Source organism: Piliocolobus tephrosceles, chromosome 6, assembly GCF_002776525.5.
Source record: "Piliocolobus tephrosceles isolate RC106 chromosome 6, ASM277652v3, whole genome shotgun sequence".
Lineage (NCBI taxonomy): Eukaryota > Metazoa > Chordata > Mammalia > Primates > Cercopithecidae > Piliocolobus > Piliocolobus tephrosceles.
The window spans coordinates 70,138,851-70,165,311 of record NC_045439.1 but is presented as its reverse complement, the minus strand read 5'-3'; the positions used below and the strand labels follow the sequence as shown (position 1 = coordinate 70,165,311).

At 37.7% G+C, this 26,461-nt stretch overlaps 1 protein-coding gene and 1 long non-coding RNA gene across 3 annotated transcripts in view; both read right to left on the bottom strand.

Moving 5' to 3' along the window:
- Positions 1-26,461, bottom strand: part of SLC25A21 (solute carrier family 25 member 21) — a 505,801-nt gene that overhangs the window by 346,770 nt on the left and 132,570 nt on the right. The gene's annotated exons all lie outside the window — the stretch shown is intronic.
- On the bottom strand, positions 8,768-10,717 carry LOC111524465. The gene is made up of 3 exons (XR_002725797.1): positions 10,614-10,717; positions 8,951-9,045; positions 8,768-8,850 (listed from the first exon to the last, which is right to left on the bottom strand). It is a non-coding gene; the product is annotated as an uncharacterized LOC111524465 (long non-coding RNA).

Here is a 26,461-nt window from a genome sequence, read left to right as displayed (position 1 = left end):
AGCCACAGCAAGTTTTAAAAAAAAAGAGTGAAATTAAAGAAGTATGATATAGATGGAATAAAAGGAGGAAAGACAGAGATAACATTCTAAAAGACAAATTTATAGTTCCAGCTCTCTCCTCACTAATAAAATAAATATAGGCAGCCTAAACATGAGAGATAAAATAAGTATAATTTTTATTTAAAGTTGAATATATAAGAAAATAAGACATGCAAACATTTAGTATAAATTCGAATACATTCTAAAGTTAAACTTTTATAAATAATGCAGTTTTGAGAATGCCAGCTAATTTTCCAAAGAAACCAGTGCCAACATTCTGTTAAATAAAACTCAATGTAGTTAGTAAGAGTAAGTGCAGAGCTATTTGCCCTAAATAATTGAAAAAAGTTTGAGGATTATAATCCATATATCACTCTGGTAAACTGTACATAGTAAGGTTGCTGGATTTATAGAAAAACAGTAACATTTCAAGATACTAGTACATAAACAAATCATTAGACTGAGAAACTTAACGACTTGCAAAATACATGAAACTTAGTATTTCCCATTTAGAGATTCACCTAATCATCTAAAAAAAATCATAGTAAATATGAAAAGGTCACTTTTTTTTTTTCAAATCACAGAAGTTAGATGTGACCTGATTTGACCCCAAATTCCACTGGACATTCTGTTACAAAGTAATCAGAAATACACAATGTACTTGTTCAATTTGTTTGTACTATGTAAAATTGATTTTTTTCTTTAATACTAAAATTTGGTCCATCTGTTGGGAAAACAGAAAATGTTCTAAATATATACAAAGACTGGAAATGCTCCATTCCACTGGCTGTATCCTGTGGTATACGCATTTTCATCAGTATGTTTGTCTTGCAGGCAAAATGAATATCAGATGGTGGTTTTGAAAAAGGGCAGACCTAACATGAGGTGATTAGTTTCAAAAACAGATTTTTATTCTTGATAAATTATTACCAAATACAATCATCTGTTGATTGATGATATAAAACAAATTGGTCATACTACAACCCACAGGTTAAATGAAAAACGGAAATAATAAGTTTATTTAACATGGTCTTGCATTAAGTTCCCAGCAGTGCAAATCTAAGGCTAATAATTAGATTTCCAATTTAAAGGTATACATTTGTTAAGCCAGACATTTCCTGAGGTCATCTATTTCTCTGTTGGCTAGTTTCACTGCACTGGCAATGTATTTAGGACATTTTCACTTAGAATTCTGTATTCCTACACCTTATATATTATCCTGTTCAAAGCCAGTGTTATAGTTTGATTCAGGGAAAATGCATAGTGGGCAAAGGGCTGATTGTGATGACTCCTGGATGCAAATAGGGTTCCACTACATTGTCATATAGATGTAATGACTAATGACTAATGACTAATGACTTTAAAAAAGAAAATCCTAGGGCCGGCAGGAGTGGGGAGTGGGCAGAACTTACCAAGAGACCACTGCCAAACCAAACAAATGACAACCTTTTACACTAAGTAAACAGGACAACAAATAGCACACTTAACTTCTTAAACATCCACTTTTCTTTTTCTCAGGGCAACCTCTTCATTTTATGATGAAAAATAAAAAGTTAAAGGACAATTGCTCTGATCAATAGTATATTCTATTTTTACGAAACATAGACCCCTACTCTCCCCTTCCCCTCTTCTATTTCTTTAGTAATTTACAACTCTGCTATGTAATGTCTCTCCAGGGAGCAAAGAATCCCATTACAGATGATTCCTCTGTGCAGACTTCAGCTCTGTAAATCAACAGGCTGAGCTCTCTAACAGATTTTAAATTCCTGCTTGAGTTAGGTTGGTTCAACTTGTAAATTGGTCCGAAAGCTGGGGGCAGGGAAGGAAGGAGAGTTTGGTATCAGAATAAGTTTCAGGAAAAGAGTTTATAACACAATTTGTGTTTTTGTTGTCTTCCCCAGTAACTACTGTGCATTGAGGTAGAACAGGGGAATTCTGGAAATAGCAGGGATTGAAAAAAGTATATACAAAGGAGATTCTCACCATAGGAGAACGTTTGCAGATGATTTTAACAAGCCCAAAAAAGTGTATCAGAAACATAAACTGTACTAATGCCTCCTTGGAGATAAGACATTTAAATGGTCTAGAGTATCTTGAAAAAGTAAACTTGTATAAAAAAGGTGTGCAAGGGGCATTATTTATAAAATAAGCCTCTGAGAATTAGTTGCCTCATAGGGATTTATTTTCCTATGAGGATTTATATGCCTTTATTACTCAAAAAATGAAAAGGCCTCTAGAAATCCATTGATGACATACATGAAATTTGAGAGACTGTCATTATTTTTTGTATAATACATCTTGTAAAACTAAGATGTAGAGCATAACTAATTATATAAAAAGTTAATTTGTAATAATAATTTTACACATATTATACTAACACAGACACATTAGGAAACAGATTTTCATATTTCCATTATTAAAAATCCAGCATAGTATGGTTTTCAATGTTTCACAATAAAGAAAACACTATGTTCAAGTTGAGCTGTTACTGAAATAGAACAATAGTGAGAATAGGGACAGAGACAGCAACTCTATATCCCTAACCCAATTGTTTCTGAAAGTCAATTCCATATAAAATCCAGTCACTTGGAGTCAACAAACTACTCTTTTATTGTTATTATCAGTGTACGAGATGTCTCTCTCAACAACCTCTTAGCAAAGTTCTTCCCAATCATCATCCTAGTATGAAGTCTCATCAGTTCAGTCCTAGATCACCATATTTTATTTTGTCTATGCGTTTTGCTTTGAGTTTTTCTCAGCTCTTCGGCCTGTGTGCAGATTAATCCTCCTAAAATATTACCCTAATCATTAGTTAATGAAGTCTGGAATGTAAAATATTTGCATTTACTCCGTTCTGTGGTCTCAGGGAACCTTTGACTACGCCCAAATTTTCTGAAAACTAATATTGTTGTTGGTAAAGGAGTGAGAGAATGAACGAATTAGGACAAATCATTTCTGCCACACAATCTAATCCAAGCAAGCACACTGAATTGTGAGACAACATTTCCCTTTTAGTATAAAAACAATAGCGTATAATTATTTAACTGAAGGAGGTTTTAGGAGATAACCTAAGAAAACTCTTAATGCAGACATGACCATCCATTTCAGGTAATTTCCCAAAGGGTCCATTGCCTTCTGCAAGCTGTCAACACAACACAACACTCAAATTTTGCCTCTGATCACTGTGATTACCTTACAGGCTGAACACATCTCTAGGACAGTTTGGCTCCTCTGGTCATAAGCTGAGTGACATTCTATAACCATCTTTGCTGTAACTGGTTTTCTGGAAAGGATCTCGCTGTCAATCTTTACTCCAAAAGTGTTCCCAAAGTCAGTCTTCTCCCTAGTATAGATTATTAGGCAGGGACTCCTCTGTGCTGCCAGGAAACTTCAGACTAAACTTTTTAAAATGCAAGAAAAAGCCTTAGGGCACAATTGGGCACCCATTTGCTGCTCTAAGAATGGTGTGTTTGTTTGAAATTGGTACTCCATTGCTAAAGTTCAAGAGGAACTTAAAAAAAAAAAATCAGTGTTTGAAAGATCCAATTTCCTTGTACTTTTGGTCAAGAGTTCATAGCTACTTCTGTTAGAAAGAGCATTAACTTTCCTTAGCAAAAGCAAAAAAAAAAAAAAAAAAAATTTAAGACCAGAAAAGGAATCCATTTCTCCATCTATTGATTTATCAATAACTTTCTTCTAAAACCATCTTTGCCTTTGTATCCAAGAGCCTCGTTCCCTACTTATTTGGCATTTACAATCTCAAGTGCAAATAATAAATACTGAACTCCAGAACACCCTTCCAAACATTCTTTGCTCCTACTTAGGCTTACTTCAAATAACACTTCCTTGGCTTCAGATTAACAATTCTCTTACGTGTGCTCTCACAGAACACTGTCTCCCCACCACCATCTGCCTCTCCCCTGCACCGAGAATGGAGCACTTACCACTTTCTATTACAGTGGTTGCATGAGTTTGTTTCCAGCTTATCCTCTGAGCTCCCAAGAGACAAAGGATCATGTTTTATTCACCTTTGAATTTCAAACTGCAGCATAGTATTTAACATATACTAGGTGTTCCATAAATTGATTTCCTGAATTGAACTGGACTGACAAATTGCCATTCAGGACATGTCAATTACTGGCTAAGGCCAGGCCTCCACAGAGGACAGCAGTGAAGTGAAGTAATTATCAGATCACTGAGGGAAAAAAATGCTAATTTGGACAAAATGAGTAAGCAAAATTTTGCCTAACTGAACTAATCCATCATTTCATTGCAATGCGTAGCTTTCCTAATGGAAATTTGACCTCTGTGGGGCAGTCCTATTCTCTCCTTGCATTATGTTATAACTGAGGCATCTGTTTAATACTGATGCTGAACATACCCTACACCTCTTACATACAGGACAAAAATTGCATCCTAATTCTTGTCAACTGTCTAATGGGAGTGTCACTGATTCCAAGTAGGGTCAACAGAGGGCAGTGTGTTGATGGTTCTAGGAAACCCCTGATTGGACCCACATTTTAAAGAGCACACCCCACTAATAGAGTGAGTCACTGGAATCTTCTTTATATACCAAAGTCAGCAAGTTGCAAAACTAAATTCAATTTTTAGCACATGGCTTCTCCACATGAAGTCTGCATAGTCCTATACACAAAAGGTAAGGTGGGTCTCTCAATACATTTACCCTTTGGGAGGAAGATAAATCCTTACTGGATTTTAATGATCATTAGAGGAAGAAGATATTATTGCTTTAAAAAAAGAAAAAACAGATCAACAGCTTTATTATTTATAGTGAACATATTTGTTGCATCTTTCCTTTTCTGGCTCACTTGTACTTGGTCTAAGCAGGAAAAACAAATTACTCAAACAACAAAGCAACAGATTAGAATTTTAAATAATTGGATTTTAATCCTTTGTCACGCTGTGATCCCATAATTAATTTCCTTATTTATACATACCTAGCTTCAGAAATGGAGAAAAAAGGTTTCCATTGTTTCATAACAAAGTGCAATATTTAGAAAATACTTTCCATCTCTTAATTTAAATCTTTCAATTTATAAACAATGATTTAGTTGCAAATAACTAAAAACAATACATGTAATATTCAATATTAACACTGTCTAGAATTTGTTATTCTGTACAGGCTTCAAAGTGGGGGACAAGTATCTTTTTTAAAAAAATAGTGACAGGCAAGCAAAATATTTAATGACAACTTACAATCAGACAGAGTTAGAGCTACACTACTGTAGCCAGAATAAAGAAGTAGGAAAGAATGTGGAAATTAGAGAAATCTAAGTTTGAGTCTGAGTTTCACCAGTTATGAATTTTGTGACATCGAGCAAGTCACTGAAACGTTCTAAATCTTACTTTGCTCATTTCTAAAATAGAAATAATAGCTCCACCCTTATCTAATCCTGGGATTGTTTTGAGAAGAACATGAGATAACGTAAATGAAAGAACTCTGGGAACTATACAGTAATACACAATGCAAAGACATTATTATTGTTATCTTGGCATGCACCTAGTGATGGTAATGACAGAAGCAAGGGTCTGATGTTTGCCATTAGATGTGTCACTAATGCTCTGCTGTTAATAAATGTAATTATCATAATTACAAATTAATTTGTGTTCAGATTCAGTTACTTGCAAGGCTGAAATGTTTGTTTTGACACCATGTGAACAACTTATATCAATTTAAATAGAAAATATAAACAAACATATATACTACAAAGCTGTGCCACAAAAAGACTTTAGTGCACATTCCTTCAAAGTAAAAGAGTTCTTTTCTCATCTGACTTCCTACTCATTCGTGTAGGACAAACCTGTTATCAAATGTCAATCATATTTTATTAAATTGACTGTGAAAAGTGTGAACTTCAGAAAAAGATATTTTTCAGCCATGAGATTCCTTGAGTTCCTTGCTGGAGATGCAATTTAGCAACGCCTGTTCAGGAGTTTTTTTTTTTTTTTTTTTTTTCTTAAAAGAAAAGAAAAGATAAAGTGATTAGTGCATAAATTAAAATTGGTATAGATAAAACCAGGTGGTAAATTTCAGAATCTATAGCAAAGGGAATAAGCCCTAGACCAGGCGTGCACTTATTTATACTTTACGATGGGAGTCAGGAGCTAACCCAGATATAATCCACTATGTTTTATGTAACAGGAAAGCACCCAGAAGATACTAGTCATCTTCCTAAAGACCAGACTTTCTAAATAAGGAAGCAATCTTCCAGTAGCTTTCCCTTTTGTGAACTGCTAACATACAGGATGCAGTTTTAGCTTCAAGCCATAGCTCTTTGTAAAGATTCTGTCACACGACCAGAAATAATTTTTCTTTTTCTACATATCATTAGTTCTCAATTATTTTCAATAAGACTCTTTTCCCACACTATTATAAGTTGGCTAGACAAGGTAGAGACATCACCATAGTTCTCTGGGTTTTATGGAGATTCTTGGCCAAGCTGGTAATTTCCCAAATGTCTTTCTTACTGGCAACAAAACCTCCAAATTAGCTTATTATTAAAAAATAGGTGCCAAAAGGAACTCCTTGTCGCCACCAACTGTAAATTGCACATATTTTTGCATCTAAATAAACAATGCAATTAGATCATCTATGTAGCTTATACCCCAACCCCAACCAGCATCCAAAGTAAAACTATTTTGTGAAATATTGTGGTATTATGTGAAGGAAAATAAAGTGTCTCACACTCAAAAACACTTATGAATTAAACGTGTCTTTTCTGTTGAATTTATCAGAGCTGCAAAATGCTATTATGTATTGTGACCGTCTAAAAAAGTATGTACAAAATTTATTTGACCATGAAACTCTTATTCAGGGGACGCTAAAAACCTGGAAGAGATGCAGTTAAGAAGTGCTGGCCTATGATATGGCAAAAACATGTCAAAGAGATTGTTACTTAAATAATAGTTGTCTTGTGTGTGGCTAATTCCACTTATGCCAATCCATGTGGCCACAGAGAACCTACTGTCTTGCCAGGCTCCATTTATTTAAAGACTACATACAGACTGCTTTGAGAGGAGAAAAAACGGTGCTAACAATTCTAAGAATTTTTTTTCCCCAAGTAACAGCAATCTTAGGAAATTGTTTAAGCTACCTTCTCCATGAAGTCACAAGGTCCCAATATTGTCTCACCTTATTTTCATCGACAACGTGTTTATGGAATTACAAGAGCGAGGTTACAAACAACAAAATACTGGTGCAATCTCATTTCTACTAATTCTGGGGGAACTGGATTCACAATTTAAATGAGAATATACTATAGCATGTCAGAGACTTCTAGGGATAATAACCTGAGAGTTAATACATCTGTGTTTAGCTACTCCGTAAATCATATTTGAATTCAAATTTCCTATCTGTGTCTCTGATATTCATTTTCCCAGTTTCCAAGATGGTTGAGTGATGATAGAGCTGATGACAACTGTTAGATGACTGTTTCTGCTATTATAGAAACTCAAATCAGGCAGTGACCTCAGAAGACTATTCTTATAATCAGAACACTGACGATGAGCTTTGAGGTTTTTGTTTTTGTATTTTTTAAGGGCAGTGGGAAGGACCTAGATTTTATCTCTTTGCGGAAGTTCCTTTTCCCTGAGCTGAAGTGGAGGCTCCCACAGTGCTACAGTAGCTCCGGAGTGTGCTCAGCGGCTGTGGCAGCTCAACCATGCAATTTTATAGCAGGCAGCAAACAAGGCAGAGAATTCAGGGTTAAAAACTCAAGTGAAGTTTTGTCTTCTACAGTAATGAAAGCTGACTAAAAGAGTAAATCAAATGGATCTCCTAACAAAATGAAAACAGCTGTTTGGCCTGGCTTGGTCTCTGATTTAGGTTAAGTAATTATTGCTCTAGTGTGGTTCAAGGTTGTTCTGTATTAGTGAAATAAGATATCACATGAAAATCATCCAACTTTTTAATTTACTGTAGCATCAGAAATTCCACTGTATAAAAACTCCAGAAACGTAATCTTCTAAAAACTTTACCTATAAACCTTTTCAAATACCAATTGATTCAATCTTCCAAGACATAATTACATGATACACAATTACATTATAGTAATAATCTTTAGTATCTAAACTAAGAAAATATTTTAACATTTTAACTTTAAAATGCTAAATTTTTTCAAATTTTACTGAAGTGATATATCTGAATTCTTAAATGACTGTAAATATTTTTTGTAAGGAGACGTGTGTATAAACAGCAAACAATAAAAAGCTACTTTCTGAACCCCCCCAAAAGCCTACATTTATAGTGTAAATCTTTTTTTTAAATTCAACATTGGTATACCAATAGTGGTTGAGAAGAAAAAAAATTATAATGAAAAAGCACAGCAATAGTATTAGGGAAGAGGTTTCTGTATTTAACACTAGTCAGTAAAATTATTCATGTCACTTCAAATTCTACTCCTTGCCGGGCGCGGTGGCTCAAGCCTGTAATCCCAGCACTTTGGGAGGCCGAGACGGGCGGATCACAAGGTCAGGAGATCGAGACCATCCTGGCTAACACGGTGAAACCCCGTCTCTACTAAAAAAATACAAAAAACTAGCCGGGCGAGGTGGCGGGCGCCAGTAGTCCCAGCTACCCGGAGGCTGAGGCAGGAGAATGGCCTAAACCTGGGAGGCGGAGCTTGCAGTGAGCTGAGATCCGGCCACTGCACTCCAGCCTGGGCGACAGAGCGAGACTCCGTCTCAAAAAAAAAAAAACAAATTCTACCTCTTATTTGCTTTTCATTCTTCTATCACCATCATTAGTGTCACTTCTCTCTTATTTAAGCACTTCATTTCACTTGAGTTTGCCTATTATAACAAAGGACAAATCAATGGTAGGTTGGTGATAGTATCTTTTTACTGATGTTCCAGTAATTATTTTTAAATAATAAAAATCTAAAAATATTACCTGATGCAAGACACTGAATTCCTGAAGAAAACAAAGACTGAAGGTTTTGGTTGCCTTCTCTGGCTGTTAACCACCATTACATTACTGGATGGATGCTTAAATGTATGAATAAAGAGTAACATTAAAGTATTTTCAAACAACAAATATTTAAATTATAGGATAACGTTTCTTCAACAGTGACATCTTTAGAGGATTTTCATGCACTTGGGTACATTCAACTCAGTTCCCAACAAAAGAGAGTGACAGAGAGAGAACATTACATCAGAAAATTAATATTTTGAAGAAAATTACTTAAGTGGTTTAAAGCCCAGGGAAAAGTCTCAGATGTTCTTGTTATAGCTATTATTGTTGGACACAAAACACAACATATTTACCTTTCCAGTGGGATATAGTTTTGTAGGTTTCTTAAGTCTAAATAGCATTTCTCACTAGTCCCTGCCAATTATTCTAACTAGTACTTGCCAGCACATCAGAATAACAGAAACAACAGAGTTAAATGTTTTATTTCTCCAATGTGTTTCCACATTATGATCTTTCTTTGGGGTCAATGTTCCTTAAATAGGTGGCTATATCATATTTGGAGTTTCTATTCAGATATTGTCTTATGGAACTAGATCAACAATGCACAATTTGCCTAAGGATTAGAGAGGAACTCAATGACAAGCAATATTTAAAAGGAAGGTTTAATTTTTTTCCTTTCAGACAGTTAATGTAAATTCTACTAACTGAGATGTTAAAAAATGATAGGGCACATGAAGCCAGTCTACATTCTTAGCCGTCTGCAATCTGAGGAGGGTCAAAGAGGAATGGTCCTACCCCTTTGCACAGTCAATTTTTTTTTTTTTCAAGAAATACAAAGTCTGCTGTTGTTACTGCGTAAGTCTTTGTAAATAGGCAAAAGTAATTAACTTAATTTTATAAAGAAAGCTGGGCATACTCAGTGCCACTTAAACAGTGCATCTTTAATTTCTGAGTCAAAATATAAGGTCAAACTCTACTCAGTTTTCAGTAGCCATGTTTCTACTAGTAGTGTTAGCACAGTACTTACAGACAAAATCCCTCCGCTGAAAAGAGGGGATCCCTCCCTGGAAGTCACTTGTCTTACTCTGAAATATAGTTGGCCTTTCAGCAAGATGGGGAGTAGGGGCACCAACAGCCCCACACAGATTAAAACTGGCATATAGCTTTTGACTCCCCCAAAACTTAACTACTAATAGCCTACCTTTTTTTTTTTTTTTTTTTTTTTTTGAGACAGATCCTCACTCTGTCACCCAGGCTGCAGTGAAATGGCAGGATCTCGGCTCACTGCAACCTCTGCCTTCCAGGTTCCAGTGATTTTCCTGCCTCAGCCTCCCAAGTAGCTGAGATTACAAGCATGTGCCACCACATCCACTATTTTTGTTTTTTATTTTTAGTACAGACGAGATTTCACTATGTTGGCCAGACTGGTCTCAAACTCCTGACCTCAAGCGATCTGCCTGCCTTGGCTTCCCAAAGTGCTGGGATTACAGGCATGAGCCACTGCACCTGGCCTAATAGCCTACTCTTGACTGGGAGCCTTACCAATAACACGAACAGTTGACTAACATATTTTGTATATGTATTATGTAAAGAAAAGAAAATCTTTTTTAGGAAAATCATAAGAAAGAGAAAATATATTTACTATTCATTAAGTGGAAGTAGATCATCATAAAGGTCTTTATCTTCATCATCTTTATGTTGAATAGACTGAGGAGGAAGAGGAAGAGGGGTTGGTCTTGCTGTCTCTGGGGTGGCAGGAGGCAAAAGAAAATCCACACAGAAGTAGACCTGATCAATTGAAACCCGAATGTTTGAGGGTCAACTGTACTTCTTTTGAGTCCCTGATCTCTCTCTAGCTCTCAGTTACTCATGATATTCCTCCACCTGGGGTATCACCTCTTGAATAATGTTTTAGTTGTCACATCTTCATGAATTTCAGCTTGGGAACAAATGTTTTCTGAATCTACACTGAAAAAGTCCTGCACCATGTACGTATTTTCCATTTTTTCTAGATTAGCCTCCTAAGATATTATATACCTTATTAGTTCCTTCCTTCTGACAGAATTCCCAGGGCAAATCTAGTAGAATCTAAGAAATGAGCATCAGTGATGGATTTTTTGGTTTAAAAGATTATGTTTGTGACCTACTGTTCAGCTTCAGAAAGAACACACTATAAAAACCGAGGGCCAGGCCGGGCGCGGTGGCTCAAGCCTGTAATCCCAGCACTTTGGGAGGCCGAGACGGGCGGATCACGAGGTCAGGAGATCGAGACCATCCTGGCTAACAAGGTGAAACCCCGTCTCTACTAAAAATACAAAAACTAGCCGGGCGAGGTGGCGGGCGCCTGTCGTCCCAGCTACTCGGGAGGCTGAGGCAGGAGAATGGCGTAAACCCGGGAGACGGAGCTTGCAGTGAGCTGAGATCCGGCCACTGCACTCCAGTCCGGGCGACAGAGCGAGACTCCGCCTCAAAAAAAAAAAACAAACAAAAACCGAGGGCCTTATATCATCAGTTTGTATTCATTGGTAAGTGTTCCTAAAATCACAGAAACCCCTAGTTGATCAGGTTGAATAGAGGTTACAGTCCTGGATTTTCTGAGTTTAGTCAAGGGTCTCTAAATTGTAGCAGTCAATTGGCACCAGGTGGCCCAAGGAATCAACCCTCCCAAGGATGCTTTTCTACCTCCTTTGTTTCCTTTATCATTTACTTTTACCCTGAGATTGTGCAGGAAACAGGAATTTCCAAAGACCGGCATTTCAAGGGGATATGGAATTTCCAAAGATTGGCAATCTTCAAGCCACTCCTTTGCCTTCTACCCCATTTTCCTCAGAACTCTAAAACAGAGCAATTTCCAACAACCTACAGCCTTTCAAGGCAGCAAGCCCTTCTGCACATGCTTACTGAAGAATGGCATGAAACTTTGTACAGAGACAAGATGAGATAACAGGCTATCCTGAGGAATATTTGCACTTAAAAGTTGAACAGTGTTCAACAGTCAGTGTTCAAACAATCACACAGTTTACACCCTTGCAGTCAACCATTTCAGAGCATATGTTCCATTCATTTCTCCTTTTCCTCTTAAATCCTTTCATGAACTTTTTTTTAAAAAAAGAATATTTGGCTCAAAGCAACAAAGTAAATCTTCAAGTTATTTTCTTAAATACTATTTTCATGTTAGGTTTTTAAAATTTAGAATATAAAATGTGGCTTATCATACAAACATCTACAATAAAACTTCAGTAGAAGACCTTGCACAGCTCTTTAGGGAACTATTTGTTCCACACTAACTTACAGGTTACTTTATATCACAGGTATTTCTTTACTTGATATTGGCAGAGATGTGAGACAATTTCTCAGCTTTCACATCCTATGAATACTGGTAACCATATTGAAAGCTAGGGCCTTCACTAGATTAAGTTCAGCCATAAATTTAATCTATCAGAATCTTTTGTAGTAAAATATTCACTCCTACTTTCAAATTATAGGATTCTTGAACTGGAAAGGACCTTAGAAACTATCATTCCACAGCCATCATTTTACATATGAGGCTATTGAGGCCCTAAAAGATGAAAGGACTCACCCAAGGTCACACAGTTGGGTGATGAGCCCAGACTGGCTCTTTCTTCTTCTTTGGGAAGTAATGGTAAAACAACCACATTTTAAAAGAGATTTAATCTCACACTGTACGTAGAAAAGACAAAGATGGGCTCCTTAATTCCCAGTTCCTAAAATTAAACATTTCAGTCCTCTCCTCTTTAGCACTTTTAAGCAATACCAAACTCAGTCACAGCGTTTGCTCATTCCCATTCAAGATTCCTATTTCTTTTATTGTAGGCTTTCCTCATCATTTTTCCCATATAGCTATCTGCATGTTATATTTGAAGAAATTAAAGTACTACAGAAAATATGACATATAAGTCACAATGATTATTTTTATGTGATAAGATATTTAAACAAAGCTTTCTGAGTTCCTAAAATAAGCGCTTAGGCCATAATTAAAAATGAATCCAGGCTGGGCGCAGTGGCTCACACCTGTAATCCCAGCACTCTGGGAGGCCGAGGCAGGTGGATCATGAGGTCAGAAGATCAAGACCATCCTGGCTAACACAGTGAAACCCTGTCTCTCCTAAAAAAAAAAAAAAAAATACAAAAAATTAGCCAGGCATGGTCGTGTGTCCCTGTAGTCCCAGCTACTCAGGAGGCTGAGGCAGGAGAATGGCGTGAACCCGGGAAGTGGAGCTTGCAGTGAGCCGAGATCATGCCACTGCGCTCCACCCTGTGCTACAGAGCAAGATGCTGTCTCAAAAAAAATAAATAAATAAATAAATAAATAAATAAATAAAGAATCCACAGGTGGCTGAGGCACAGGAATTGCTTGAACCCAGGAGGCGAAGGTTGCAGTGAGCCAAGATCATGCCTCCAGCCTCCTGCACTCCAGCCTGGGCAACAGAGTAAGACTCTGTCTCAAAAAAAAAGAATCCACTCGTTGCTTTAAAATATTTCAGAAAGAAAGAAAAAAAAGGATGGGAGAACAGATGAAACAAGATGGGGAAATTTGTAACTGTCATTATAATTTGATTATAATTGCTCTAAAATTATAACTGCCAATGGATATGTGGAGTTTACTATACTATTCAGGGAAATGTAGCATTTTTCCTAATAAAATGTTTTTTAAATTACCAATCTGCATACTGCCCTTTGGGAGAAAAACAGTCCCTAAGTTTCAGTGTACACAAGCAGACTGTTACAATGAAGAGTAAACAGGTAAAGGAGATTTCAACTAAAGTTTTCCATCTTTTAAAAAAAAATTGTTATTAAAAAAGAACACATCACATGAAATTTAGTAACTTAGCCATTTCTAAGTGTACTGCTCAGTAGTGTTAAGTAGATTCACATTGTTGTGCTATATATCTACAGAACCTTTTCATCTTACAAAACTAACACTCTATATCCATTAAACAACAGCTCTCCATTTCCTACTCCAGCCCCTGGCAACCACCATTCTACTTTCTTTCTATGAATTTTACTACTTTAGATACCTCATAAAAGTGGAATCACACTGTTTGTCTTTTTGGGACTAGCATATTACACCTAGCATAATGTCCTCAAGGTTAATCCATGCTGTAGCATGTGACAGGATTTTAATCCTTTTAAAGGCTGAATAACATTCCATCCTATGTATATACTATATTTTTAAAATTTGTTCATTAGTTGATGGACATTTGGGTTACTTTTACCTGAAAATCTTCGTCATAACATAATATTTTTGGAGGAAACTGAAGTATAAGGTGCTGTAAGAAAAATTCAGCTAAGCAGCAATGATAAAGAATGGATATGCAGTAACTGGAACAAAGCCCATCCATCAGCTGTTATCAGTTTGCTATCCATCACTCCAGGGCCTAGAAGAAACTGAGCACACCTAATGAAAATCAGTCTATGGGTCCATAAGAGACTACATGTGCTTTTTTATCTACTTTTGTTTTCTAATCCTCCTTTATTTTAGTACTCCTTTTTGATGGAGCTATTCAAAGGATATTGATGGATATGAATATATTTTTATTCCCTTAGTCTAGGGATATGGCGGCAAGAGATGTAGCTTGACTGGGAAGAAGGTACATCGATGGTTGAGGATTAGGAAAGTGCCAAATTATTCAGATTTTTAAAATTTTTGATTAATAAAATAACATTTACATCTCAAACTTGTAAAAGGATCTTGGTGTTACAGGTATTCCATGGTTTATTTTGGTGATGGATTTGATAAACCATTTGATTTCCAAGAAGGTGAACACTCATGTTCCATTTAGCAACTTGGAATAAGGTTCCCAAATGGCACTATGATATTCTGGGATTCTGGGGAGATTACTATTTCCCTCCTCTTTTTTTTTTTTTTTTTTTTTTTTTTTTTGTTTTTTGAGATGGAGTCTCACTCTGTCATCCAGGCTGGAGTGCAGTGGCACAACTCGGCCCACTGCGACCTCTGACTCCCGGGTTCAAGCAATTCTCCTGTCTCAGATTTCTAAGTAGCTGGGACTACAGGTGCCTGCCACCACTCCCAGCTAATTTTTTGTATTTTTAGTAGACACAGGGTTTCACCATGTTGGCCAGGCTGGTCTCAAATTCCTGACCTTCAAGTGATCCACTCGCCTCAGCCTCCCAAAGTGCTGGGATTACAGGCATGAGCCACCACGCTCAGCCTATTTTATAATTTATTAGAGAGAATAAACCCACTATAAAGGATGAAGCTCTTTGGATGATCATTCTCCGTCTGATCCTATGTGAGATAAAGTCCATCCAAGATCACTTGGGCACTGAGAAAACTCTGCCATCTTATCTGGATCCACTTTTGTACTTTGCATTTTGCCTCTAGTTCACTTTTTCAGTTCCCACTCCCACTCCAAAGGATCACCAATCCTCTGGGCTCACTAAATTTCTGACTTGGATTATGTGGACTGATTAATGGCAGTGGGCCTGGTACATGTGGAGGTCAGCATGCTGAGCATCCTGCATGTCAGCGACAAAGACACCCGCGTGCATCCACCAACTCACTTTTCGCCTCCACAGCCATAATTTATTCATCCCAGAGTACACTCAACCATCTGCTATTTATTTTGTTTTCTTTAAGCATTATTTCCTTCAATTTGCTAAGCCAGGGCACAAGTGAAAAGTGGTAAGAAGCAAAGTGGAGCTGTTGTTGATGGACACAGGAGGGGTGAGTTGAGTTCCCCATGAGGAAGAGCATTCAGCTCCACAGAAAGGGCCTAACTGTATTGTTGAATACTTAAATCCCTGCCTAATAGGAGCATTTGGGCCAGGCCCAATCATAACTAGCTAAGGCTAGACTCCTGGGGTGAGGAGTGTAAAGCTGGGGAATTTTAAGCATCCTTAATAGTAGCCCTGTAATAAACGGATGCTCTGAATCTTTGCTAGAGTCTGCACAAGACTGGGCTATAAATTTTACATTTGGTGAAGTGACTCATAAAGAAACACCCACCTGATTTCAGACATGCATTTTGGCAGTCAGGGCACTTGCTAAATTAGCTGTGGTTCTATATTTAGCTGCTTTCCTTCTCTGCCTAAAATACAATGATTCTATCTGGACAGTACAGTTTTACAACTCCGTCCTCTAGTGCTGCTTAGTAGTCTGTCTTTTGGACTGGGAAACACTGGAGTTTGCTTCCTTTTTAAGTGCCCAAAACATTGGAACACACTTGATTATTATCATTTTTAATCTATAAGGTTCTGGCCCTGTGAGTTGTTTTCTTCACGAGAGTAGCTATAATAAATGGATTATCAAAATGCATTTGAGCTAACAATCCCTGTTATTACAGAGTGATAAAAATATAAAACCACTTTTTCATCAGGAAGAGTTGAAGTGTCTCTTGTCTGGGGAGGTCCAGTGTTGATATGAGGAACTTGGGTCAACCTGGTATTTGACCTTTGGCAGGAGGCTGCCCTGGGTCTTATATTCTCAACAAACTGGGCCCAAGACAATAGCGTGCTTTATAGCCCAGAGCCCGATCACTGTGTTTCTCCAAGGAAGACCTCAAGCTGAAAAGCCAACATGCCTGACAACCACCGTCAAGGTACCAAGGGCATAAGCACTAGACATTGGAAAACAAATGGAAAAGCACACACAGCTACATCTGGAATCCTAATGGGCCGCCAATGGTTCCCAGCTAAAGGAAGAATTACCCATGTTATTTTATCATCCCTTGCGCTAACTTTGCTGTTTATGTACAGCAATAAATGATTTTTTAAAAACATATTTGGGTCATTATGTCATATACCACCAGCAAGTAAGGTTGTTTTATTGTGCTTGGAGTCAAAATACACTGCTATACCCAGATGTACGGGAAGTTTAAAATCTCTTGTCCTTCTGTATTCATTTCTCTTGGACAAATGAGTTAAGTTTTTAAAAGGAAAATTGAGAATTTTTATGGCTTTTACTCCCACCTCACCAGTAAAATTTGCACCAGTATTTTTTTACCCAGCAAAGGTGCCTGGCCAATGATAACACTAAATACAAATGCAGAAAGCCAAACATCTTCCAACCAACAGGAAATGCCAGAGATTTTTTTTGCGGGGGAACACTTTTAGCAAGTTGGCTTCTTCTACCAAGGCTGTGCTATAATCAAAAAGTAACTGCAGATCAAGAATATGAAGTGAAACCTGGTGGTTCAAGCCAATTCTTCCTATACAATGATAGGTGAATTTCTATCTTTATTTCTGCTTGCTGCAAGCAGTTTTAAATTTTACCTGCTCTATTAAGCCTTTTATCACACACACTAAAACTTAGCACAAAATGTTATATTTTCCGAGTTAAAAAAAATTCCTGGCTGGGTGCAGTGTTTACACCCCTAAAATCCTAGCACTTTGGGAGGCTGAGACAAGGTAGCTTGAGTCAGGTTTGAGACCAGCCTGGGCAACATAGGGAGGACCTGTCTCTATTAAAATTTACAGATAAATAAATAAAAATTCCAAAATGCCTGACCCTTTATCATAATGTGTCATTTTGCATGTTCTACAATCAATAGATATGGTTTCTTTTTCTACCCATTCCCCACAATTTCCAAAATTTCAAAGTTCAATTCACCCCAATCTGCTAAATCTTCTTCCATTCCGTTATGAATAAGGGGAAGTGGTTTCTCAACATGAACAAAGTGAAGGACTACATACATCAGGGGAGAAGAAAGGCTGAGAAAAGCAGATGTTCAGATGTGGATCATGACCAACCCATCAGTTACCCAGTGAATCAGTCCTTGTGTGAGTGTTTAGTTTCTGAAGCGGAGGATGCTGGCTTTCCTGTTTACTTAGCTAGCCCTGTCACTGGATTACAGGTGGCCTGGAAAGAAGATTTAGGAAATGTTTTCTCTCTTCATAAATGAACATCAAATTATTTTACAATGTGCCCTGGTACTTGCATCATGACACGTTGGAGGCCAAACATAATCTCAAATAAAGCAGAGGCTGGGGTGGGTATGGGGGGACCCTGATTGTGAGTCAGGAAGAGAAGGAGCTGTTTCCAAGTTATTGTCAAATTTTCACACAATTTACTAAGAGATGAGTCATTGTACTCATTAACCTGGCACACATTCCACTCCAAATCCCCTTCCTTGGCAGAATTTCTAAAGTTTTGGTTATTCTTGCATTGCGGCTGACTTTCATCTTTTCAGGGGATCTTCTTCAGTATCCACTATTGAGTTTCCTGGAAGCATCACCACGATTCTTACTTTTGTTATTAATGATCAGTCTTTTAAAAAAGCATCCTTGGCCGGGCGCCGTGGCTCAAGCCTGTAATCCCAGCACTTTGGGAGGCCGAGACGGGCGGATCACAAGGTCAGGAGTTCGAGACCATCCCGGCTAACACGGTGAAACCCCGTCTCTACTAAAAATACAAAAAACTAGCCGGGCGAGGTGGCGGGCGCCTGTAGTCCCAGCAACTCGGGAGGCTGAGGCAGGAGAATGGCATAAACCTGGGAGGCGGAGCTTGCAGTGAGCTGAGATCCGGCCACTGCACTCCAGCCTGGGCGACAGAGCAAGACTCCATCTCAAAAAAATAAAAATAAAAATAAAAAAAGCATCCTTTTGACTTGATTCTGAGTTTCACCCAGATCCTCTACACAAGAAAAGCCAAACATCACCAGGGTTGATTTCGTATGGAAGAAGCCATTACTTGAAATGTATCAGTTGAGTTTAGAATTCCTCCTTTTTTCTCTCTCTCTTTTTCATGCGATTTATAGTCATTGTTTTCTTTTATACTATTAAAAAATTTTTTTCACCAAACTTCAATGGTGAATTTGGTGATTTCTCCCCTTTTTTCTTGCTTATGTCCTGACCCTGCCCTCCCTGACACATTTCAGCAGTATCTTACTCTCTATGTATTTCACATTTGAGGAGCATTTTAGTCTCTTGCTTGTACCTCTACATTCCCCAGCCCAGAAGTCTTCACAGATCATTGATGTCAAATCATGTCCTTCCTTCTTCAGAATGCTGCCAGGAATCATCTCCCAAACTAAACCCATATGGCTCTACTCAACCAGAATCATTTCAACAATCCTGTTTGCACATTGACAGGAGAAATCGCTTGGGAAAATGGTTCTGTATTCTGCAGATGTTTATATTTTTCTGAAGATTCCCCTGCTTCTGTTCTTTTGTTCTTTCCTTTGCATTTTGCCCTTATTTAAACTTAAAGCTCCCTGTGGGTATGGAATAATTTTATACCCAAATACTTTTTGTATGTTTCTAAAGTTCTCAGTTCAGCGCTTATTGTGCTACATGGAGAAGGATCAAGAAAAATGACCACCTTACTGAACTGAAGTCTGAAATTGCTTTTCTGGCTGCCATGCACTTTGATGTAGGGTGGCTAAATATATCTTAAATGACACTCATTGTCCTTTGTTCTTATCTACGCATATTGGTTACCTTCATAGGGCTCAGAGTTTCTGAGGTAACGTAAAGTATACCTACCTTATATTTGTTGGTAGAAAAATGAAGAATAATAGGGTTGGCAAAATTATAACATTTGAAAAATTTGTTTTTCTGCCTCTAGCCTCTCCTTTAGCATTTCTGAGAGTCCTCTCCCCTTTCCCAAACTCAGGCTATTACATACCTTCTAAATTTCTAACTCCTCCAAATAAAAACAGCAAAATGTGATACATTATTTCTACTTCAAAATTAATTTTCATGAATACATTCAGTCTTTTAAGAGTTTTCTGTTTTAACTCTTAAATTCCTATTTAAGGAAGAGTAATTTCCTATTAGGAAATAAAAGTTTCCATCTCTTGATAGAGGAATTTGGCGCAAATTCAGGAAGAACATTGTTGGGAGGTAAAGAGGGGGATAGTCTTTTCCTTGGCCCTAAAATCATGCTGCATTTAATTCCAATTTTGCAGAATATAGACTAAATCTGCTTTAGTTGTTTGGGGTGCTTTTCTTAGTAAGGGACCAGCGAGTATCTTCCTTCCCATTTTCCTTGATACCAAGATTCTTGTGCCAGACATTTCCTTGATATCAAGATTTGCTGAAGCCAGACATCCTGTGGCCCCAGCCAACCAGGGTCTCCTAGGCTGGGTCTCCTAGCCTCACTGCCATTCATATACCTCCATCATCCCCGACACCATGCAGACCACATAGACAAAGGCATGCCCTTCCCCAGGCTCCTCTTTGCTCCTTCTAGAATGTCATGCATAGTCACAGTATCCAAAGTTTTAGTTACTTCCAATACCCCAGACAATTGCATCTGACACCACCTTAGAAGCAAAGAACAGTTGCTAAGCAGCTATCAAGTGAGGAACAAGGATAGTAAGGTGAGGGGTGGGTGCCACTGTCAAACAACCCTGTTGTTAGCAGATAGGATCCTGCCTTTTTGCCTAAGTCATTGACAGTATGTTGCAAAATACTGAAAGGCATTCATTGATGCAGCCTGTCTTATAAGCATTATTTTTAACTGAGGTATAACTGACATGCAACAGACTGCATATATTTGAAATCTACAAACTGAAACATTTTTTGACATTTGTATACACCTGTGAAACCATCATCACAATTCAAGATACTAATAAACATATTCATCACCCCCAAAATGTATTCATTCCCTTTAGTACATCCCACTCCCATTCCTGCTTCTCCCTAGGCAACCACTGATCAGCTTTTTGTCACTATAAATTAAGTTTCATTTTTCTAAACTTTACATAAGTGGAATAATACAGTATATACTTTTTTGTCTGACTTCTTTCTCTGAGCATAATTGAGATTCACCTATGTTGTTGAACGTATCACTATTGCGTTTATTACTGAGTAGTCTTTCATTGGATGGATGTGTCTATCAAGAGGAATTTATTGAGCCTCTTCTAAGTGACAGATACTGTGCTAGACACTGGAATATACAGTCACTAAAGGCTACGTGCCAGCCCTCAAGGATCTTATTTGGTGTTTAACACAGAGACAGATAAGTAACTTGACAATTACAGTAGAGCTTAATCTATGCCATGAGGGAGATAATCATGGAGGTTTGGGAGCCTTATTAAAGACCATGTAAATCAGACCTGAGGCTAAGCTCGAGGCAGGTTTTGGTGGATGAGTTGAAATTAGTTACAGGGGGCTGGGTGCTGTGGCTCATGCCTATAATCCCAATACTTTGGGAGGCCGAGGCTGGGGGATCACCTGAGGTCAGCAGTTCATGATCAACCTGGCCAATATGGTGAAACCCCATCTCTACTAAAAATACAAAAAAAAAAAAACTATTAGCTGGGTGTGGTGGTGGGTGCCTGTAATCCCAGCTACTCAGGAGGCTGGAGCAGGAGAATTTGCTGGACCCCAGGACGTGGAGGTTGCAGTGAACCAAACCAAGATTGTGCCACTGCACTCCAGCCTGGGCAACAAAGTGAGAATCCAAAAAGAAAGAAAAAAGAAAAAGAAAGGGAGGAAGGGAGGAAGAGAGGAAGGAAGGAGAGAGAGAAAGAAAGAGAGGAAGGAAAGGAAGAAAGGAAAAGAAAGGAAGAAAGGAAGACTTTGGAAAGGAAAGGGGAAAGGAAAGAGGAAAGAAAGGAAAGGGGAAAGGAAAGGGAAAAGGAGAGGAGAGGAAAAGAAGGAAGGAAGGAAGGAAGGAGGAAAGAGAAAGAAAGAAAGAGAGAGACAGAAAGAAAGAAAAAAAGAAAGAAAGAAAGAAAGAAAGAAAGAAAGAAAGAAGGAAAGAAAGAAAGAAAAAGAGAGAAAAAGAAAAGAAAAAAGGCAGAAAAGAAAGAAATTGGTTACAGGGAGAGGTCAAAGAGCTACCAGTAGCTCTACATTGACTGGCACGGGTAGAGGGAGCTGATGAAACTAGTGAGAAGGACCTTTTGTGCTGGGTAAGAAGTGTAAATCTTGAGACTTATCAAAGGCATCTAACAATAAAAAATGACATAATTAAATTTACTTTTTCTGTGTAGAGTGAATTAGAAGAATACAAGACCAGAGAGACCAACTAAGAGGCTAACAAAGTAGCCCAAATGAGAGGGGATAGAGCCTTTGACTCAGATGGTGGCTGTGGAGACTTGGGGAAGTGGACAGATGAGAAAGAAAGTGACAGAGACAGGAAACAGAAATCTAAAAGTGATTGATAAATGTGTGGGTGAGAAATAGGAAAAAGTCGCAAAGATTTCCATGTTTGAGGCTTGAGCAACTAGATAAATAGAAAACAGCTTAAGAAGTGAAAGTAGCTTTGAGGAAGATGATAAATTCATTTTAACATTGTGAGTTTGACATTGTATGAGCCATTCAGAGAAAAAAGTCCAGAAGTTAGATGGATGTAACTGTGCAGGAGTTTAGAGATAAAGACATACTTTTCCTCATATTTATAGGCTTGCAGGAGGAAAAAGATAGAGAGTGAAAAATAACAAAAAGCTTAAAATTCAGTTTTTGGAAATGCTGCCTTTGTGGGGAAAAAGATAGCTCATACATCTTATCATATATTTAATTTTACTCCTTAATTTGTTTGCAAATTCCTGAAGGAAGGCGGTGGAGGGGATGTGCCTTAAACTTTCAGTAACCAAGCGCCTCTAATAGAGAAGAGGCTCAAAACTAATCCTTTCTTTGCATATTTGAAATTAAAAATATAATCAATCTGGATCTATAATTAGCTGTCTGTTAAAATGACCTATGTGCATTATTAAAATGCTACAAAGCTGGGCACAGTGGTGCATTCCTGTAGTGCCAGCACTCTGGAGACCGAGGAGCGAGGCTCACTTTGAGCCCAAGAGTTCAAGTCCTGTCTGAGCAACATATCAAAGCCCTGTCTCTAAAAAGAAAAAGAAAAAAATGCTACAGCAATTAGTTTAGAAGTGCCTGGGCATGACTTATCAGCAGCATATAGATGTGATCTATTTCTGTTGAGTAAGAGCAACAATTCCTAGTTACAGAATTCTCTAGTATTTAACTAAATATGCAAAAGAGAAGAGTGCTTCTAGTTGCAAATATGGTAATGTGCCTAGAGCAGAATCCATGACAGTCAAATCCAGTCATGCACTTAAATATGTAGCTAAACAGAAATTCAGACAGAACATCTTGCTGTTTCTGAACATGATGTAGAATTTAGCAGATGACAAGGTGAATAACATTTTTGCTTAAATGATTAGGAACTCCAGTTCTCTCAATAGCACTTCCACAAAAACTAGGAAAGCCTTCCTAATCCAAATTAAATCTAAAGATTGTAAATATTATTCCATCTTTAAACTAGATTAACTTGAGGTAAATGGGTGTAAGGAGGTCAAGAAAGCGTCAATGAATCAATTCTCATTTTTCTCACCACATCAAGTGGAGAAGCTGTGATTTAAGCAATTTCTGCTAGGAAAAGTGCTTCCCGTGTAAGTTTTTCCTCCATGATCTCTCTCCCATAATACATTACGGGGTAACCTTTACTTGCCATAGAAAAACAGACATGTGAATTTGATACTCTCAGCTTGTTGATATGTTTTTAAAGCTGGCGAGCAAACAGAGTGCAGAATGTGAAATTTTTTGCTTCTGCTGCCACATGGCTAGCTGGAAGCTGAGTTCAGGACACAGCAAACTTTCTATTCAGACTTCCAAGAACAGCAAAAATATTAAGTTATGTTGAGGGGGGAAAAATCTTATATTTGATATCATCAGAATTGTTTCCAAAACACCCTCCAATTTCTTCTAAGTGGAGAACCTTGCAAATGAAATAAAAACAATAAACAATTTTACCGATTCCAAAAGATGTCTAACAATTTTCAAAGGAATTTCTTAGACTCTCGCATTTTCTTTTTTAAAATAGAAAAGAACAGTGTAGTTTAAGATCCAGGCACATTTCCTGACTCTTTACAAAATATTGTTTAGATAAGAATTTAATATGTAAAATATGTCTGAAGAAGATAAATTACAAAGGTATTAATTGTATTAGAAAAGCATTCTTGACATTACAAGATTCATCAACATACTAATCTTTTCAGTGAACTTCTAAAAATCAATATATTAAAGTTTGGTTCACACAGCCTTTGGGAAAACATATCTATTGTGTAAACCAGGGCATGTGTGAATTTTTAAAATAACAATGGGTCCACGCTAACCAAGCTATCATCCTCTTACCTTTTCTATTACATATTCAATTTTCTCCTAACACACCAGAGCCTGCCAACTCTGTAATACCAGGTTAAATCTTTTTCCTGTATGCCTGGCCCATATATCAAACTCTTTATGAGACATCTCCACTTGTTGAGGCCATGGAAATCCAAATTTGATGCATTCAGGACAGACAGCATCACTCCATCTTCCAACCGCTTCCTTTCCAATTCATTATTTCAGGAAACTGCTGAACCAGTCACCAGTGGCCCAAGTCAGGACCCCACTGGGGTCATTCTGAAATCCTCCCCACCTTTTGCCACGGACACACTGCAAGTTCTGTTGTTTCCACCTTCTTAATGTTGCTTAAATACATCCACATCTCTCCCTTTCCACCTTTCACCTAGTTCGGACAGGCTCCATTCCCTCTATACAAATGTACAGCTAATTATCCAGTTGTACCCTTCTGTAATCCATCCCCCGTATCACAGCCAATGATTTAAATGAAAATTGCAATTCTGAGCAAATCATTTCTTCTCCAATTCTTGAAGAACTCCCCAGAATAAGGCCAAACTCCTTAGCATGGCCCAAAAGATCGTTCAGGATATACGCATTTTGACTCCTCCACACACTCCAGTCTGAGCTCCAATCATACAGTCCTACCTGCAGTCCTCTGTGAGCCCTCCTTACTGTCACCTCTGGGTTTTGGCAAGCACCATTTGTTCTGCCTAATATGATTTTGCCACCCTCTTGAACTTTCCCAATTGCCTTTGCTTACTCGTGTTTTATAGCTTTTTTTAGGCTACCATCTTGCAGGAAGCTTGCCCTAATCTCTATCCCTTACAGATAGAAGATAGTGCCCCTTCCATGTGTTCTGGAAGTTCTCTGTACCTACCAAGACTTCAGCACTCATCACCCTTTCTTTATTCAAATTGCTTGATCACTTCTCCCATTCTTTTTTTGTTTTGTTTTTAAGAAACAGGGTCTTGCACTGTCTCCCAGGCTGGAGTGCAGTGATGATCGTGGCTTACTGCATCATTGAATTCCTGGACTCAAGTAATCCTCCTGCCTCAGCCTCCCAAGTAGCTGAAACTACAGTTGTGCACCATCATGCCCAGCTACTGTTTTTGTTTTTTTGGGATTTTTCGTTCGTTTGTTTTTGTTTTTGTTTTGTAGAGACACAGTCTTTCTATTAATACATTGACCAGGCTGATCTCGAACCCCTAGCCTCAAATGATCCTCCTGCCTCAGCCTCTCAAAGTGCTGGGATTACAGGCTTGCACCATCACACCCAGCCCTCTCAAGCTTCTTGAGAAAAGGAAGTGTGCCTTGCTTTCCATTACATCCCCAGCACCAAAATCAAAGTCTGGCACATAGTAGACACCCAAGCAGATAAAGGAACAAATAAAAGTATGTAAAGAAACACAAGCCAAGGAAAAAGACAAGTTTCCCCATTTTGTTATTAATAATATTTTTTAATGCTCAGTGTGTTTGGATTTCCTTTTTAAATAGCCTTATAATCTTAGGTTACCACTATATATATATAAAATGAAAAGAAAAATACAAAATATTTAGCTTACTTGTCTTATTTAAATGCAAACATAAGCATGTTTCTTCTCCTGAAAACTAATAGTAGACTATTATTTCAAACTAAAGGTACTCTTTTCTATTCATAGACATTTCAGTGCAAATATATTTTGATATGTAACAAAAAGGAAATCCTGAAAGATTATAGGTAAGCATATTTTAGGAATAATATTAATATTGAATGTACCACAGGAACTTCTGCCCCTCCTATAGGAACACTGGCTTTGTATAAAGTGATTGATTATTCTCTTTAGTTTTACAAACCTGAATTTTGATGTACATTATTGGGCTTTCTTAAGGTAGATACAGTCATGGAACACTAAAAACTAAAAAAGAGTTCAGGCTTGTGAAGAAAAGAAGGCTAAATTTGGAAGCTACATAATGAAGAATATTCTCCTAACCCTGTCTTGACTTAAATTAAGAAGTGATCTCCAACTTTTTTGGTTTTTAAATTTGTGGCAAAATTCCAAAACCTGAAGATCAAGGTATTAAATTGCCATTATTTCCTCCTGGACAAAATTGCTCTAGATCAATGTCTCCCCAACATTATTCCAACTGAAGAAACCTTTTCTCTTTTCAAAATAAATATTTTAGCGATGATCTATATATATATATGTAAAAACATTTTCTGTTGGAGATGATAAAGGGAGACAGTCTGGTTTCCCACTCTCTTCTTCCCACCCATCCTGCTTCTAAAGTGCCAAGAATTCCACACACTATGACTTTAAAATCACTTGTCGGTGAGATCCACAATGACCCTTTTCAAATCTAAAGTTACATGATTCTAAAATATATCAGCATTTTTGAGTATGCAGTTGTCTAGAAAAGTGAGGCTAAACAGTGAACTCT